The sequence below is a fragment of the Anastrepha ludens genome, chromosome 5, assembly GCF_028408465.1.
Source record: "Anastrepha ludens isolate Willacy chromosome 5, idAnaLude1.1, whole genome shotgun sequence".
In the NCBI taxonomy this organism is placed as follows: Eukaryota; Metazoa; Arthropoda; class Insecta; order Diptera; family Tephritidae; genus Anastrepha; species Anastrepha ludens.
In genome coordinates, this window is record NC_071501.1 from 8680047 (window position 1) to 8695793 (window position 15747).

Genomic DNA, 15747 nt, shown 5'->3' on the forward strand with positions numbered 1-15747 from the left:
TATTCTCTCATCGTGTTCGCCTATTAGATAGTATTTCCCTATAAAGGAAATCTGTGCGCTAAGTCTTGCTTATTAAGGCTTAACAATATTTCTTTGCGTTTAACATTCAGAGTCGGCCTTAATTGTTGGAAGATTCTGCAGGTCGATTCGTTACACCATCTCTCGTTGGCTATTCTTAAATTTTTTTCAAAAATAAGAAGCCATGTTTATAAGCGTAACTCTGTAGGTATGACTTCTACCGTAGGTGAATTGGTTGAAGCACCACTCTGGCACTCTCCAAGTGGTACTGATGCGCTATTTTGATACCATTATGAGACCTCCAAAAGGCAGATAACTAAAGTCAGTCGAAGTTGTTGATGTAATGGAGAAGGTCGATGGGACTTAGACTGTCGAAGAACAGTACAGCCAGTAAACTTAATCGTCTAGCTACCAGACTCGGACACTTACAGAGAAAGTTCTCAACTGTCTCCTTTTCTGTAAGGTGCCCATAGCTTCTGTAATGGGGGCTATATGGTAAACCTAGGTTTTCCGCGTATGTGCCGATAGTTCAATGATCGTCACAGGTACGTGTTTGAAAATTGAATGGCATTGAGTTCCTAGTAGTTTCTGAGTCCTCCGTTTATCATACTGGAACTAAAGTGTTTGCGAAATATCACAGGAAGAACTGGAGCTCCAATTTTTCTGCATTCTTCATACAGGGGGATACCAAAGATCGGGTACGAGATTGTTGTTGTTGTAGTCGTAATACAAGCCCCGTCAGTGTAGCGTGTATCACCGGTCGTTTTCGTCATCTAAAGGTAGGTCTAGGAAACATGCTGTTTCGACAGGTTCGGTCGAGAGGGAGAGGGGTGTTAGATAAGTAGGTTTTAAAGGGAATAAGAAAAGGTGGTTAGTATCGTGCGGGGTACCTTCACATGCCGTACATATGTTTGGTATGTCGGGGTCAATTCTGGGTAGGTAGGAGTGGATCCTGCTACAATATCCATAACGTAATTGTGCCAGTGTTACGCGGATCTCACGGAGAGGCTGGAGCTCGTTGAGCAGTTTGTTAGGCTCCTTCACAGGTAGCATATGGGCCTCGTCATGAAGGTGTTCTATTGGGGACATCAGGAGGCAACCCGTCTCTGTCCGAATGGCAGTGTTTTGGCATGTCTGAAGCTTTATCCACCGCGTGTTACTAGTTCCAAGTGACGAGACAGGCGCAGCATCGTTCAGAACCGGCCGGTCAATTGCAATTGCGGTTCTGTGCGCAGAGAGAAGAGCAAACTGTCGAAGGTTACACCCACAATTTGGTCGGAATTGGTGTGTCATTGACTTTTACCTTGAGGGGTAGTTTGACCTCCTTTGTCCAGGTGGTAAAGAGGGTCGCCGTGGACTTAGTGGGGGAAAGTTGGACATTCCTCGCATTGAAAAAGCGAGAAGGGTCGGTGAGGTAGTTGTCCACTGTGAAGCACAGGCCATCGATGTCATTGTCCGACGCAGTCGGCAGCGTATGAGACCAGGGAGACTCCCTTTGGTGGCTGGGAGAGTTTCGAGATATATAAGTTGAACAGCAAGGGTGAAAGGACACGACCCTGCGGAATACCTTGCTTGATCATCCTCTGTTTAGAAGTAGGGTCACGAAAGATGACTGACGAGTTACGACCGATCAGATAGTTGGCGGACCATCTCATCAGCCCTGGAGGGAGAGTCGACTGATAAATACCATCTAGTAGCGTGGAATGGCTGACAGTGTCAAAAGCCTTTCACAAGTCCAACGCTACTAGGACAGTCCTCTCGCAGGGTTTTGGTTAAGCCCGCGGTTTATCTGGGTGTTTATGACGGTGAGTGCAGTGATGGTGCTATGCACTCATCGGAAACCATACTGATGTGGGGCTGGGGCCAAGTGTTTTGTGAAGAGTGTGAGTAGGAGGGCTTCAAGTGTCTTCACTACTGGGGAAAGGAGAGTTATCGGCCGATAAGATTCCCCTTAGTTGGCGTGTTTCCCAGGTTTCAGTAAGGTACGAGGACTCTGATTCCAGTTAAGTCGACCCCTTCCTAGCAAGCTCATCAGCAATTTCATATCCTTCTATGTTCCTATATCCTAGAAGTAATATAAGAAATATATTACCCGTACACTAAAGAATTTTATCTCCTCCTTACAAGAGTTGACTAGTTTGAATCTACACATGCAGGATTGCAAAGACCTCTGCCTGAAAAACACTAGCAGTATTGGGCAATTTTAAGAAAACAGATAAGTTAGCTGACTTAGAGAAAACCCCTGCTCTGACTCCCGATTCCATCTTGGAGCCGTCGGTGAAGACAGACGTACCAACTATGTACTTATTAGTGCCGAATCTCGCTGCCTTTGTCTTGATTTCGTGAGGGATTTACGCGCCGCCTGGCTTATATGGTAAAGTGTGGACATCATTTGAAGGTATCGCTTCTCACTGTGTCACGGCCTTAATTATTGGCATCAGCTCAAATGCGAGAGGTTCGGAATATACAACTCTGCCCACGTTTTCTTCGAGATTCAAGCCACCTGTGCCCTGACTTGCCCTCTCTTACAATTTATTACATTTTTTGGAAAATTTTGATTTTCTTTTGTTTTCAATCAAATATTATGAGTTTTTTTTCTTGAAAACTCGGCCGTAAGCATTTAAGAGACACCAAAAAAGCCTTCGATGAAGTACTAAATTTACTAGTAGCTAAAGAATATTGTTTTCTTTATTGCTTTTAGAAGAGCAAATACAAATACACATAAGTAGCTACTGACAACTTCGTCGAAAATATTTTGTTTAAAAATTTTGTGAAGTAAAGTTGAAGGAAGGCTTATTAATATAGTTTCAAGTTTTTAGTTCTAATATTTGTAGTAAATTCAGTTACTGTGAAGAAAATTATCAGACAATTTTTCATACCTCTGACAACTCCGAACCCTTTAAGAGTGTACAAAAACAATAACAACTCAGCAATCAATGAAATTCGTATTAACGAAATAAACACTTCAAATATTATTTTACACAGCTCAACTATAACCACCGGCCAATCATTCAATTCACAAACGATTGAAGCGAAAAACACATATGGACAACAAAAAAAAGAAAAAAATTAAATAAAACCCATTAAATTATAATGCAAGCTCACTCCTTCCCTATTAAGCTCCAGCCAGGGACAAGCACAAGTATACTTGGCTGAAATCTGTATGTCCCGCTGAGCTTGACACATGGCCGGTCTGGCCGCAACAAATTGAGACAAAATTAAATTAATATGCCATTTAATTGAAATTTAACCACATTTGCATTTATCGATGCATATTCATATATCTATACAGATACATACATCGATCCAAAGGCATATCCATATACACGCGGAAGGAGATGGCGAGAGTTGAGGAACATATTTACTTATATAAGTATGGGGAAAATACAGTTTCGTGCGAAAGTCTAAGACTACTGGAGTGGAAGTCATAATTATTAATTCGACAAACCTAAATTGTTGGGTGTTTTCAGATGCTGTTGTTGTTGTTTGAGTGCGTTTGCTGAACTGGGCGACACTTAATTAGCATCAAGCGTTTAGTTTAGTTTTAGCACTAGAACTCTTTGCTGTATTATTGGTTGAGTTTCCTAGAGATAATTTGTTCTGCACAGAAAGAGAAGAAGATACTTAAATTCCAAACCTGATATTTCTGGCAACAAATGTTCTTGAGGAGTGATTTGGCAAGAGCTCGTAATCTTGCTTTTCCTAACCCGAATAATTGCAAAGATAATGAACAGGAATTACCTTCTCTCCCAATTTTCTATAACTGGAGCACATATTTGTATGTGGTACGTTCAACTATGCCGCGTATTCTCTTACCTTCTTGTGTTGAATCGACTGTACCCAAGCAGTTGTTTGACTTTTGATGTGTTATAGTTAGGTCAATTCTTTCCGAACATTACACAGGTTGGTAGGTCTTTACCTCGTCTATTTGCAATGCTGTAATAGTCAGACTCTAGTTTCGTTTTAGTCCGGCTGACGGGAACTTCTACGGGTTCCGGTTCAGTCGAGCTCAAGGTGGAGTGTGGCCTACTAAGCTCATCTGTCTTCTCGTTAGCCTGAATATGCCTATGGCCTGGGACCCATACTCGATAGATGTCGAACCATTGACTGAGCGACTTGAGTTTATCAATGATTTACGTTACAAGTTTGGATGTTACGATGATTGTATTTTCCACTTTTAGAGCAACGCCACTGTCCGTGAAGAAAGCTATCTTATATTAGTTGTAGCTTGCATGATTCCGGAATAGTCTTGCATACTTCCGTGATTGCTAGGCATATTCTGCCTGAAAAGTGGTCGCTTTTTCAGGAGGACGTACTGATTTGGACAATTGTTGGGACTCAGACTAGAATGCTGCCCGATCACGTCTATTTTCTGTCGTTGTTGATTTCTGCTTCAAAAAGACCTAAATATTCGCCTTTTTCTCCAAACAGTTCTAGATGGGAATATCACAGCGAAATATTTAATATTTAAGCTTGGAGTAGAGGGCATAGTTCACCTTATGGTTGAAGTGAATAGCCTCCCTTTCGTATCCATCTATTTATAGTAGGGGCACTCCGCTAGGTGGTGTTCTCTCGCCTTTTCTCTGGGTTGTTGTCGTAAATGACTTGCTGGAGGAGCTGATGAAAGGGGGCTGCAGGGTAGTTGCCTACGCGGATGACGTGGCATTAATCGTTAGAGGAAAATTTGTGGATACTCTGTACAACTTGATGCAGGGATATCTGAACGTAGTTGTTAGATGGCAACGGATTGCGGCTTGTCGGTGAGTCCTCTTAAGACGGAGCTCATCCTATTTACCCAGAGCTCAACTTCCCTCACTAGGGGGCGCTTCTCTGATGCTTTCTGACAAGGTAAAGTACCTAGGTATTATCCTTGACAGCAAGCTCACATGGAAGCCCAATATTGAGGAAAGAGTGAGGAAGGCAACAATCGCCTTTTATGGGTGCAAGGGCGCAATTGGCAAAAGATGGGGCCTTTCGCCTTGAGTTATTTTCTGGCTATATAATACCATTGTAAAACCTATCTTGTTATTTGGAGTCATAGTCACTAGAGAATACTAAATCGGTGAAGAAGCTGGAGAGAGTTCAGAGGTCGGCGCTCATTGGAATCAGTGGGGCGCTTCAAACGACTCCTACTCTTTCGCTCAACGCAATGTTAAATGTGGTACGCGTAGACATCGCAGGCAGAATTGCCGCTACACGTACCGCAATCAGACTAAGGAGCTCGGGCTATAAGCTCAACCTCACTTATGGGTACTCAAGCATCCTTAGAAACTTCGAGTTCATCCCTCTGTCAACGAATCAGTGTATACCCTCGTTTAGTTCAACCGGAACCTTCTCAACTCATATTCCGTCAAAGGAAGAGTGGACGGAGGGCTACACTTGAGGGACAGGGCCTGGTGAACTCGTTCACGGATGGATCAAAGTTGGAAGAAAAGGTCTTTTGCGAGGAGCTCCCCATCATACTCAAATTCAGGTTACCAGACCACTGCAGTGTGTTCCAGGCAGAGGTAGCCGCAATCAAGGAGGCAGCAGATGGGCTGCTCAAATGCGTACTAACAGTCAAGAAAGTAAATATTTACTCCGACAGCCAAGCGGCAATAAGGGCCCTCGGGTCTATGACGGTGCATTCGGAACTGGTCAAGGAATGCTTGACCTCACTTTCGAACCCCCTGACTACCTGCGGTCTGCTCCTGGAAAGATGGGCATCGCGCCAACTCAGCGAGCGCTGGGCAAGTACACAAACGTGTAAGGTCGCGAAATTCTTCTGGCCACGTGTGGACCGGAAGAGCTCAGGCGAGCTTCTGAGGCTGACAAAATATCAGCTCTCTAATCTCGTGAGCTCTCTCACATGATACAATGCGTGAGCAATGCATGCTGTGTGACTTGGAATCACCTCGAGTCCTTTTTGCGCTGGATGTATTGAGGATGAGATAGAATCATCTCAGCACCTTCTCCTTAGCTGCTCTGCTCTGGCGGGGCTAAGATCCAGGCATATTGGCTTTTGCTTCTTTGCCACGCCTGCTGACATAGCTGGCGCCGACACTAAAAATCTGATGAATTTCATCAGCAGCACAAAGCGGTTTGCAAGGAAAACTTTTTCTATATTATACGATAAAGAAAACCCACACAAAGCTAGTTATACTCACCTCAGGTTAAGAGTAAAGTTAAAGTTCTATAGCGGTAATCTTCAGACCTGGATCATACTATTACTGAGGAATGTTGTTAGGCTTAAGTTTACTTAGTAGCGATTATGAAAATGAAACCATGACTAGTCAAAAAAAAATTCGGAAAAATTGTGGGTGATCGCAGCAACGCCAGCGAGGGCAAGACGAAGTACCTTCGGTAACCCAACAAGCAATTGGTGCACTCGCGTACCGGCACCCAAGTCACTGACGACAGTTACCATTTGGAAGTTCTAAAAACCTGCTTCACTTTGGAAACAGCATGAACACCGATAACAATGTCTGCTTTGATAGCCAACGGAGAATTTCTCCTGTAAAGAAGTGCTACTTTGGACTAAGTAGGCGATTGAACAGTAAAAGTCTCTCTCGACGAACAAAATTAATACTTCATAAGTCTGTCATCAGGCTCGTCCTACCGTATGGCGTAGAGGCTTGAGCGTTAACAATATCCGATGAGGCAGCCCTTGGAGTCTTTGAGAGAAAGACTCTGCCGAAGATCTTTTAAACTTTGCACTTTTGCGACGCTGAGTAACTTAAGAGATGGAAAAGTGAGTTGTATGAGCTTTACGACGCCATAGACATAGTGCAGCGAATAAAGAGCAGCTTCGCTGACTACATAGATCACGTCGTCTGATTGGATGCAAACACTCCGGTTCTAAAAGTATTCGTTGAAGTACGAGCTGGTGGCAAGAGAGGAAGAGGAACACTTTCAATTGTTACCACATTAATTGGTAATAATTCTAAGAGCTATTATGTTCTAAATTTTACTAAAATTCTAGTTTTAAATTTCACTAAGACAATAGAAACTAAAGTGGCCTCAAATCTTTGCGCAATACTGTACCAGTCCACACACCACTGAAAGGATGCGTAAAAATCGCGCTACAGAAGAAGCAAACAATCCAGTTCCAGCATTTGTGAGGAAGTATTGTACAACTAGGGGGAGGTTAGTCGCCCACATACATACATACATGCTGAAATTCTCGCAAGTTATGCTCACACGTATGTCTGCGCTTGTTACGCTTGGGGGAAAATTGAATATTGTATGCAATTTCGTAAAACTTCCTCAATTTTATTATACGCAAATTCGATTGAAAAATTAATGACCGTACTCACCAGCAAATAGCGTAGAGCCCAGAGCCTGAAGCAAGAGTGACCAGTCGCAGTCAGGTACACCATTGAAATGTTGCATGGGGGAGAATAAAGCCACAAAAAAAAAAAAAAAAACATTGTCAACTGCCAGTGGCAAGAAAATGTAGCCAACGTTTGACATGTTCATAAGAATTTTGCACACGAGGAGGCAACTCGTATTGGTAGGTTGTATTTGTTTTCTGTATCTGTTTTTCACCAAATAAACATTTGCGCGCAACAATTTGTGTATATTGGCAAAGCTTTTCATGGACTACTGCTGAATGGCAAACGAAAGCGTTGCGTTCTTCACTACTAGGCGCACTAACTACGGCATTCGGTTAGAAGAGAGTGAGAGTGAGATTCAAGAGTAGATCGAAGGGTTTTACTCTCAGTTCGTTTAAGGGTTCTAAGAGTTTTAAAAAAAGTTCGTATTTCACTGAAAAATGAATCACATACGAGAACAAAAGTTAAGGAAGATTATTGTAAGCTGGTGCAAATATCGCCGAGATTGAATTAACATCCAAAAAGGGCTTTTCTGTGTGTTTACTGTGATTTGACGGAAAGCATCCACAGTGAGCTGCTTCAAGGAACCAAACATACAGTGTCAACCCCTTCTAATTGACCCTATAGAGATACGCAATCGATCAGTGAGGGCTATTATTGGCGATTAAAAATAGTTTTGTGTTCCATCAGCCATCAGAAGCTCCGAGAGCCTACATGAGAGATCATGTGGCAACTATGTACTACATTGTCTAGACCCGAAACTATACCTATGCAATTGTAATTTTCGCAAGCGTTAGAAAAATGTTCTTGATGTTGCAGAATTGACTTCGAGTGAGACTTGTGAAAGAAAGCCTCAACTTCCAATAAGAATGAAGACTCCTTCAATCGCAGAACTAAGAAATTTCCTTCAAAATGCTCGAAGCAATCGAAGAGAATGACGCATATTTGATTGAAGCTGTTAAAGGTTTTCTGCATGAAGAAAAAAGGTCTTAAATGACTTAGCGCTGACCTTTCAGAAATATATATATATTTATTAGGGCAGGTCGATTTAAAAATCGTTCATTGTTCTGTGAAAATCGTATTCTAGGGATCAAAATAAGGAACTTTGCCGAAGGAACCATACCTCTAAAACTAGTTCTTATGTCCCCCAATTTGGGTCTAACGAAAAATCCCACTTTGACCCATTTAGAGTGCTCCAATCGAGTCCAAATGTATGACCGACCCCCGCTAACTTTGGACGGCCGATCCACCCATGCCAGTGGCACACCCCCTGGAACTCCCCTGGGGGGTTTCCCATACAATCATTTCAAAATATCACCATTTTTGGCCTTTACATGAGAAAAGAAACTAAAAAGTTCGACCCAAACTGGCGGACATCAGAATTCGTTTTAGAGGTATGGTTTCTTCGGCAAAGTTTCTTATTTTGATACCTAGAATATGATTTTCACAGAGCAATGGGCGATTTTTTTGCCTCCCCACAAATCGACCCGGCCTAATATTTATATATATATTTTTATTTATATATATTTACTCCACGAGGCGCTCGAGAGTGTGGTTAAAAATGGACTTTTAGTCTCAAAATTAATCACCGTATCAGAAGATATTTGACACTTCTGCGCTAGACAGCTATAGTACAATATAGGGCACACAATTGGATATCACCAGACGGACCCTACGGAGAACTTTAGTAAAAGACTTAAAATTATCTTCACTCAAAGTGCAAACAGTGCATCTGTTAATGCCTGCTGTCCGTCAGTCGCTTGTGAATTACTGTCAAGCCATCTCAATCCCAAGGGTTACGATTTTGTATCGAAGGTTCATTTCCACTTAAGCGGTAATGACATAAGCAAAATCTTCATTTTTGGGGCACTCAAAATCCATGCATTACATTCGCCCAAGGCCACTGTTTGGTGCAGCGTTCATGCGGGAAAAGTGGTTGCGCCGTCTTTTGTTGCGGAAGTCATCGGCAATACGATCACTGTTACTAGCGAAAGCTACAGAGTCATGATAAGCGATTTCTTGCTGTCGCAATTTGATGAGCGGGACATGTATTTTTAACAAGACGGCACAACCACACACAAAGCACGGGTCGCAATGGATATTGTGAAGGCAGCGTTTTCTGCTTGCTTAATCTTCTATTTGGGCAATTTGACATATCCAGCAAGATCGCTCAATTTAACCATTCCAGACATCTTTCTTAACAGCTACTTGACGTCGCGGGCTTATGCCAACAAGTCTCAGATCATCGCTGTACTTAAGGAGAACATTCGAAAGGAAAGCGGGTAGATATCACCGGATATCTTGCAGCAAGTCATGGAAAATGCAATGAAACGGACGCAAATGTGTAGCGACTTTGGCGGTAGCCACTTGACCGGTATCATGCATTTATTCCACTTAGAAAAAAAAACTTATCTGACAAGTAAATACTGAGCGGGTATTGCTGATTTGAATGGGGTTGAAGTCGAAATCGAATAGCCGTTGAATCCAGCAGTGGAGAATCAGCTTTTGAACTCAATTATGCAAAATTCGAGACCGAAATAAGGTTATATTTCGAGGGATGATATAATCTGGTCTAAGAAGCCGTTGGATAATGCAGTTCAGTCTCAAATGTATGGCATATTGCATAGGATCAACGATGTGGTGGTCGCTTCTTAACACATCAGTACCCAAAATCTCAAGCCTGATTCGAACGAAGGCCGGGCAGACGCACAGGAAATGGCCAGCCGTTTCATCCTCCCCTTCACAAGTCTACCTTTTCCATGTGTTTCGTCCATAGAAAGTGGCCCGTCATCAGTCCATCCAGCTCCCTGCAGTGTTTGCCGGGCTCATATTCAGGTAACACCAAACTTGCGTGGATTCTGCTGGATTCAGTTAGGTTGGGTATATTTTTGGGCAATATTTTATTTATTATTTTATTTTTCGGCATTCACTATTGAGTGGTTTATTTCTGGGCTATCATGCATCCCTCTTCTCTGTTCATCAGTGCCAATGGCTCGATTTTTTACCATCTTCAAATTATTTGGCCTGATTATTTCAGAACTCGAGAAACCAGAGGACAATTCAACAAAACACCTTTAATTACACAAATATTTTCCTTCATCAATTTGAAGTGATTTTGTTATGTAGTGTATAAATAAAAGGAAGTAACGAAAATAAAAGTAATTTGTCAGGTTTTCTAGGCCATTTTTCCACAAATTTTCTTGTACCTATTTGGCTCTTTATGACGGCGATATTTTGGCTGTATAAATTAGCAGCTTATAACATTTTATTTCGATAATATGATAATACTTGATGAAAAACTCAAATCTGTCTCTCATTTTTTAGTCCTATTAATATAAAGTTTGACTAAAAGTACAACAAAGGTTACATAAGAATCTTCCCGTAAATCTGTATGGGCAGGTAGGAGCTTGAGGATAAATGAAGGTAAACTTGAGATATGAATGACATAAATCAGTCTAATTAAAACCATAGTAAAACCACGGAATCTCATTATCTTATTTAAATTATAGCACAAAAAAATTAGCAAAATAAAAGCGGAAAGTCAACCGGGGGACTAATACTAAAAGGGAGGGGTAAAGGTACCAAGATATATATCTAACATTTAAAGGCATATTATTTCATATAAACTCAAACAAATAAGTTATTATTTACCTTCCTGGTGCTACGTTTGTGGAGCAAGTTTACCAAAATTCTGAAAATAAAAGAATAAAACCGTTTCAAAAAATTTAAAAAATTCATACATTTTTTTTCAAAATTTTAAAAATAACCAATAATTGTTAAATTTACTTAATGCATAAAGATGGTAAATATTTTAAAGTTTTATTGAAAGAAAACTGTACTCAAATCGGAAGAGGAATTTCTGAGTTGTTGCAGTTTGAAAATTAATTTTATGATTTTTGAACAAGTTCAGGCTTATAGACACGCCCCTTTTGTATGTTTATGCAATTTATGTTATGAAAAGCTTTTCAATAGACATTAGCCTTAAGATTACACAAATATCAAGTCAGTCCATAAGTTCATGCGTTTTTTAAAGGAGGTTTTAAAATTAATAAAAAGGATGTTTAAAGTGTTTATTAATCAATAATATATTTTCCTTCATTACTCGTATTTACAATGTCTTTTAGGCAAATTTTTAATTCCTTGTCTCAAAAAAATGTTTGTCCTTGGAGCCAAAATACGCTTCGAAATCCGTTTTTATAGCTTCTTTTGAGGAGTAGTTCTTGTTACTCATATGGGATTGAAGTCCACGGAAAAGTTGATAATCACAAGGTGCAATATCCGGAGAGTATGGTGGGTGCGGCATTAGCTCCCGTCCGAGCTCGTTCAGCTTGCCTAATGTTTGCCTTGCGGTATGAGGTCTTGCGTTGTCGTGGTGAAACAAAACTTTGCGTCTATTCACTAAAGACGGTCGATTTTTGTTAAGTGCCTCATTCAGGTTTGATAGCTGATGGGAATAATAATCAGCAGTTATCGTCTGGTTTGGTTCCAGAAGTTCATAATAAACAATACCGGCCATGTCCCACCAAATAAACAGGAGAATCTTCTTGGGGCGAAGGTCATCTCTAGGAGTCGGTTCTGGTGTTTCATCTTTATCTAACCATTGGCGTTTGCGAACAGGATTATAAGGACCCATTTTTCATCACCAGTAACGATGCGGTTCAAAAAATTGTAATTTTCAAGCCGTTTCAGCAGCTGAAAACACACATTCACTCTCTGCTGAAGGTTGGCGACGGAAAGTCTATGCGGAACCCACTTTCCCAGCCTTGAAAACTTTCCCAACTAACCCAGGTGCCTGTGAACTCTGAACTGTCCCATGCGATAAATTTTACCTCTGAGCTATCAAATCGACTGTCAAATTTGGCTCAGCTTCCACGAGTTCGAGCAAAGCGTCGGAGTTAAAGACTTCAGGATGAGCAGCGCGCGGGGCATCCCCCACGTCGCAGTTACCACTTCGGAATTTTGAAAACCACTTTTGCGCAGTCCTTACACTCACGATATCCTCTCCGTGAACAGTGTTTAATAATTTTTTGTATGCAAAAATCGTACAAAAGTGAAATTATGGGTAAAATAAGCACGAACTTATGAACTGAATTGATACGAAGAGTCCTTGCGTCTCGGACAACACGAATTTGAAGTGCTGAAGGGTTTTGTTTATCTGAGAACCAGAGCTCCAGCTAGAACGACCACAACCTAGAGATTAGAAGGATAACTCTTACCAATAAGTGTTATTTTGGATTCAGTAGATAATTGAGAAATAGAACCCTCTCTCGAAATACGAAACCCACGCTGTACAAAAGCCTAATCATCCCCGTTCTTGTAAAGGGTGGTTAAGTTTCAAGGGCCGGTATTGATTTTAAATAAAATACAATTTTTTTAAGAAATTATTGTCATTTCTCTTTGTTATGATAATATTGGTATGACTCAATTACGTAGGCTATAAAATATTGGCCAAATGGTCGCCGCGGCCTCGGCAGCACCTCTCCATCCGATGGCATAATTGAGGTTCTATGCCGTTAATGTGCCGAATTATCTCATCCTTTAGCTTTTGAATTGTTACTGGCTTATCGACGTACACCTTTTCTTTCAAACAACTCTAAAGAAAGAAGTCCAAAGGTGTCGTTGACGCTTAGGTGTGGTTCACATTCAACATCGGCCCGTGAAATTTAACCACCATTTATATGGCGCAGAAGCGTGGACGATGACGACAACTTAGAGGGAGCACTGGGAGCATTCGAGAGAAAAATTCTCCTAAAAATCTTTGGTCCGCTTCGCGTGGGCGAGCATGACTTCCGTATCCGATGGAACAGATGTTGACATAGTGAAGCGTGTTAAAATACAGCGGCTGCGCTTGCTTGGCCATGTCTCGAGGTTGAACGAAAGTGTTCTGGCACGGCAGTCCTTCGAGAGGAAACCCACTAGTGGACGACGAGTAGGAGGAAGACCTAATCTTACATTGGGGCGATCAAGTGAGGCATAACCTGGCTGTAACCAACTGGAGCCAACAAGCAGCGAACCGAGGTAGAGGTCGCAATGTTTTAGATTCGGCCAAAGCCGACATACGGTTGTAGTGCCACCTAAGTAAGTGAGTAACCAAAATAAGATAAAAATGAAAATATTCCACTAAAAAGTTACAGCATTCAGTTAAACAAAAAAGTGGGTTTACCCAAATGATCAGAGTTCACTGAGTAAGAACTCAATTTAAGCCGCTTGGTGTTGTAAGAAAAATATTTGTTCGACCAAAAACTGGTTGATCCCCCTAGTGTTGTGCTAAACGTGGCAATATTTTGCAATCGGAGCTGATGTACCCTTAAAAAAAATCATGAAATATTAAATACCCAATTCAAAATTTCTGTTCACAAAAATTGCCCCCCTTTGTCTAGAAATGCTCATTTCAGTGTCCAGTGCAATAGCCAGCAGCAGCAGGTGTGCGCCAAAAAGAACCATTAACGGTGTGCTCATGATAAACATATGCACACACACATACGTACCTGCACATATCCTGCTTCACATACACAATACACATATAGACACACCCATACCAGTGTTGTACCTTAAACGTTGCCAGGCGAGTATTTGGTTTTATTGGTCCAACGGTCGAGGACGACCAGCAAGTTGCTGGACGAAAAGGACATGTGTGCTGTATGTCGCCGATAAGGACATTTCCATGTAATCATGGATGAATAATTGGATTTTGAATCTCAGCTGGTGACTGAAATAGACACATGCTGGCACTTGGCTTCTGTTGAAGTGCGCATACTTACTTACATACACACATACACGTGGGCATGCCGTGAGTGAAGGTATCTATTTGCGTTGGAAAAATGAGTACTATTGCATGTATTAGGCTTGCTTAAATTTGAGAAGACATTAATATTGAAAACCCACAAAAAAAATATTAGCAACAGAAAGAAAATTATTTCAAAGTAGGAATGTGTGCGTGTGTACATGAGTAGGTCTCATATGTAAGCGATCAATTTTTGTGTGTTGTAATCTTTCATCCAAAAATTGATTAGTTCCCATCCTTTCTCTTTAAATACGTATATTGGTAGAATGATAGATTGATGTATTGCATTGTATTGTCTACTCTATTCTGAGATTGATGTGTAGCATAAATTTTGAATTCGAAGCGTATTCACATTGATGGCACTTGGCAATGGCTTTGTAAGCGAAAGAAAAGGTTCAATTATTTAATCACAACAATTCCTTAAAATAATGCTGTGATTACCAGGAGCAACCTATTGTCAATTGGTTACTGAATGCGGGTAATACGATGAGTATAGTAAACTTTCAAGCCCAAGTTATCCCGGCTGCCATTCTTAAAACATTTAGGGGATTTTTATCTCTGATTTGGAGGTTAAAATTTATTATGGGGTGTCTTATGTAGAGAGAAGGGAGAGAGAACAGAGCGGTAAAGGGGAAGAGGGCGAAAGAAGGAAGGTGAAGGGAGAGCGCATGGAAGGAGTGGAGAAGTATCATCGAGAAAAAAAGATGAAATGAAAGAAAGAAGTGCCTGTTGATTACCTTTTAGTGTATGGGGGGCCCTATCTATCGTTAGGGATTTGAACTAGGTATTATTTGAAGAATGGTAACACTTAGCTGTCATCTGATTTGATAGAAAATTAGTTTTATTCTTCCGCTGAACGAATACGCTCAAAGAACGCTGGGAAATATTGCTACATTACTTTGAAAATCATGGTAATGTTGCAAAATGTGTACGAAAATTACGTACGGCAATGGGAAGAAGAAAAGCACCAAATAAAGCGTATGTGCGTTACTTTGCGAAAAAAGTAAGAGAAACTGGGTTGCATATTGACAAACCAACGCGTGACCGACCAAAAACCGTGCGTACACCCGAAAATATTGATGCTGTGGCCGAGAGTGTTCGTGAATCACCAGGAACATCAGTTCACCGTCGTTCTCAACAATATAATCGAAAATGTGTTGAAAAATTGGACCGATCGTATGGGATGGTGCATGGCTAGCCGAGGCAGCCATATGAATGAAGTTGTGTTCCATCATTAACCGGAAGGATTGTACTTCAAAATAAAAAAAAAACAGAAAACAAAAAATATTGAGTAGTTTCTTTTTTATAGCATTTTTAATTCCGTAAAGTTATATGGCGGACCCTTTATATGTATTGAGCTCAGTGTTGCGCCCATTTGGTTCGTAGTCGCAGTCCAACTATGGAATTCATATGCCTCATATGACTATTATATGAGCGGACTAATGGAGCCACGGTGCATCATGAACCTCTTATAAAGGAGCTTTCAAAACTGTGGCCCAGATGTCTGCAGTGAAGAATGCCTAGGTGGTACCCTTTTTTCGTGTTATCTTTGACATTTCCAAGTACACAGATACACAATTTTAAACGATAGATCAATGCGTTCAAATTATTGAAACTTATTATGAAAATTAC

At 41.0% G+C, this 15747-nt stretch overlaps 1 protein-coding gene across 5 annotated transcripts in view; it reads right to left on the bottom strand.

Moving 5' to 3' along the window:
* LOC128864965 (uncharacterized) overlaps window positions 1–15747 on the bottom strand; it is a 331205-nt gene that overhangs the window by 138103 nt on the left and 177355 nt on the right. For all 5 annotated transcript variants that reach the window (XR_008454730.1, XR_008454729.1, XM_054104783.1 and 2 more), the window contains one exon: window positions 10983–11022. The gene's annotated coding sequence lies outside the window, so the exon portion shown is untranslated. The remainder of the gene's footprint in view (window positions 1–10982; window positions 11023–15747) is intronic.